Source organism: Marmota marmota, unplaced genomic scaffold, assembly GCF_001458135.2.
Source record: "Marmota marmota marmota unplaced genomic scaffold, marMar, whole genome shotgun sequence".
NCBI classification, from domain to species: domain Eukaryota; kingdom Metazoa; phylum Chordata; class Mammalia; order Rodentia; family Sciuridae; genus Marmota; species Marmota marmota.
Genome location: NW_026000168.1, coordinates 17,342,064 through 17,346,192, shown reverse-complemented (window position 1 = coordinate 17,346,192; position 4,129 = coordinate 17,342,064).

Below are 4,129 nucleotides of genomic sequence, written 5' to 3'. Positions count from 1 at the left end.
GCCCAGGCCGCCCCGCGGGGCTCGAGGGCTGCAGAGTGGCCGTGTTGTCCCCAGCCGCCCGGAGTGGGGCGCGTGGGGCTGGGGCGGCGAGTGCGGGGCGCCGGGCTCCGCGGGCTCGGGATAGCGGGCAGCGAAGTTCTGGGCGCCACCCGCAGGACCGCCGGTCGGGTGGGAGGACAGTTAGACGAAAACACCCCAAAGGGACACGGAGGAGGAGCTGGAGGCCCGGGGCACTGGCTCAGCTTGCACCGTGAGGGTGCCGTGTTCCAATGGAGGCGCCCGGTGGGTCGCCAGCCACAGGAGCTGGGGGACCTCGGGGGGCCGCTGGCCAGGCCTGGCTGGAAGGTGCTTGGAGCTAGGTCGTTGTCCTGTGATCCCCCTCTACCCCAGCCAGAGACTGTGACTGTGGCCGGGTAATGCAGAACATCTGCAGTTTGACAATAAGAGACAGGGAAAGTGCGGTGAGTCCCTGCCGTGAAGGGACAGCCTCAGGAAGTCACTTTACCTCGGGTTCACATCCTTCGCCAGCCACTTCTGTCCATCCTCAGTTGGGCAGATATTTGCTGAGCCCCATTCATCCCCCAGGCAGGGAATACAGAGGTGGCTAGACGTATAACATGATCCGGTGTATGAACTGCCACCGTCTCTGACACACTCGCCACGTGTAGGCACAGATGCAAAGTCGGTTTCAGGCAAAACTAAGTGTTGGGGCTGACAGTTCAACGCTTACTAGCAGTGTGGTTGTGCCTAGAGGTTACTTTTGAGCCTCAGTATCCTCGTCTGAACGATAATAAGACATTCTGTCAGGAATTGAGGATTAAATGAGTTAATGTAAGTAGAGAGCTTAGAAAAGTGCCTGAACATAGTTAAAAACTCAGTTAAAAAGTTGGAGGTGGTTGTCATGAAGCAGTGGTTGACTTTATAGACCTTGGACTAGTTAAGTGATATCAGCAATGAAATTTATAGGTGGTGTGGTGTTGGAGCAGACGCACTGATGCTTTTGAGATTGGATGCTTTTGTTCAGCTAGGTGTGGCATCAAGTTCAAGTTTATATTGAAAACAAAGTATGGAATGAAATAGTGCTAACAAAATTAGACTACTTCCCAGGACTCTTAGGAGCCTACCCTAGTTCAGAACCCCTGTAATGTAGAGGCCTTCCTCTATTCCTGTGCTCCAGACAGCCTGGCCTACCCTCAGCTTCCTTGACAGGGTGGCTGACCTTCTGTCCTAGCCCCCTGACCTGCAGGGCCTTCACCATGAAATACTCAGAAGCCTGCCTCTCTGGTTCTTTCCTGGACTCCTTGTCTTGCAGATCTCTGCTTAAGCAGAAAAGTCTCCCTTACAGGGAAGTCCTCCCTGATTGCCACTACCAGTCTAGATCAGATCTTTTGCTTTATATTGTGTCCCTTTCTTTGTAGCCTCTATCTCACTTTGTCATCACACACTCTATTATGTGATTGTTTAATGTCTTCTTAGGTTTAATGCCTTTTGACCACACTCTAAGCTTTGAGAGGAGGACTACATGAAGGAGTCATCTTTATGTATCCAGCACTTAGCAAATCCCTGGCACTGTTTGTTGAGTGAATGAATTTATGATGTCATCAATAACTAAGCTGCTGCCTGTTAATGGGTACCTTTTACCTTTTTATGTGCTATTTCAATTAGCACTCCCAGCAATAAAATGTCTCTCAGGGTATTTGGATGCATTTAAGAAGTGACTCTTGACTGATAGGCCACCACCCAGAGATGTCATTACAGATGAGATGACCCATTCAAATCCCTTTTCCCTATTTGTTGATTTATTTTTATTTTTTTAAGGTCGGAAACAGTTTATTAATTGAATTATGTTTACATGAATTATGTTTAATTACATATTGTTGCTTCTAAGTAAATTCATATGTGAACAAATAGCCCATATATAATTGTGTCATTTAATTCATTTGAAGAAGCAAAGCACCAAGCTAATATGATTTTCTTGAAGTAAAAAAATTTCAGTCGTTTTTTTCTTTATCACAGCAGGGAACAAACTTTTAGTGGTTTTATACAGTTGGAGCTGAAAGTCTGTGTAGCTTAATTATAAATATTTATTTTTCCAAAAGTAAATTGATTTCATGCAATAAAATTATTGAAAATCGCCTTTTAATTGGCTACCCAAGGTTAAAAGCTGCAGAATGTATGTTAAGCTTCTACCAGAAAGTCTGGTAAATAGAACATTTGTATTGTATTTCCTTATTTTACATAACACATAAATTTAAAATAACATTTTTTTAAAACAAAAACAGCCATAGTTTTATTTAATAATTAGTTTATTTTTGTATGTTTCTTTTACATCCTGTTCAAGGAATTTTGATTGTCATTTGTTCAACACTTGATTTCTTGAACTAATTACTCAGGGTAACCAAAGAACTGATGGTTTAATTAAAAATATTATATATTGTTTTATACCATTAAATTTCATTCTTTCTTTTTGTGGTTTTGGTACTGGAGATGGAACCCAGGGGACTTTACCACTGAGTCCTTTTTATTTTTTGTTTTGGGACAGGGTCTCAGTTGCTGAGGCTGGCCTTGAACTTGCATCCTCCTGCCTCAGCCTCCTGAGTCTCTGGGATTACAGGCATGTGCCAGTACATACAGCTTAAATTATGTATTTATTGCTTTCAGTAGTTGTGTTCATGATGACGTTGATGCTTTCTTTTCATGATCATGTCTTTATAGAAACAAAGAAAACCCCTACCTGCAACAGCCTCCTCTGGGAAGTTTTGCGTGCGTGTGTGTGTGTATTATTGTTGTTTTTAGGACAGGGTCTCACTGTGCTGCCTGGCTGGCCTTGACCTCTTGGGCTCCAGTGATTCTCCTGCCTCCGTCTCCCAGGTAGCTGGGACTTCAGAGTGGGCCACTGGGCACTAGCTGAAGGGTTTAGAAGCTCGTCTTCAGAGTGTCGAGTGACAGTGTGGTCCAGGGCAAAGAGCTTGGACTGTGGAGGCCAGGAAGACCTGGTTCCAGAATCTTGGGTTGTGGCCTCTTCCAGGCGAACACATTCCCTGTTTGTAACCTGGAAGTAGGAAGTCAACCCTGAGACTGGGGATGGTGCTAGGCTGTGTGTGTTGACCAGATGACCTTGAAAACTAGGGAAGTGGCTTGTGTACAACGACCCCACTTTTAACCTTGACCTGAGCCCACTGGTCTCCTGTCTCCAGGTGCCTGAGTGTCTCCAAGTTCTGTGGAGTCGATCCCCTTTGGGAGTGTGCGCTGAGGCCCCTGCCTGAGTACAGGAGGCTGATTTTTGGGCCCCAAGCGTCTCCTGGAGCGGGCGTCTCCTCAGCAAGCACCACATGGGGGGATCTGAAGGGTGGCTCGGGTCTGCGTGGGAAGTGCTCGTGGAGTTCACCGAGTCCTCCCTCAAGTCTGATGCAGAGTCCTCCACAAGATTTTGGCATTTCTCTGTGCTTTATTGTTGCTTGTAAGGACCTTCAACAGCGCAGGTTCCCCTCCACGTGCGCTCATCACCTTTAACCTCCTGTTTGCACTCCTGTCACACCCTGAAAAATGAGGTTCCTCTATATTCATGAAGGTTTATTTGCCTCCAACCTGACTTGCCTAGAGGCTGAGATTGTTATTATATGTGTCCCTTTGCATTCTGTGTCTACCCCAGGTGACAAGTATTCTCCTGTCCTCAGTACAGGTGCCTGAGTGCTGGAGTGCAGGTGGCAGCAGCAGCTCTGGGGCTGGCTGCCCCGGAACAGCGCCCGCTGATGGGGAGGACATGGGCCGAGGGGATGGAAGCCTAGGTGGGGGCCTTGGCATGGGGTGTTTGTTAAAAGGAGGTGAAAGCACATTGAGGCCCTGGCATCTGGAAGCCTGGGAGTATAGGGGGGTGATTGGGGAGCTCCTGGGGTATGAAGGCAGCAGGTTGGTTCAGACCTCAGCTGTCCTCCTCCCAGACTCTTGGAAGCCTGTATTGATACAAGCCAGCCTTGGGGACAGAGCATGATCTTTTTTTTTTTTTTTATTTTTTTTTAAAGACGTAATAACAAGGGCTTCCCGCCTAATAGGAGGCCCTTTAACAGGGGGTGAAAGGTTTTATTCCATATTTACTGACAACAATCCCAAGGATTGTAACTTTAGAAAT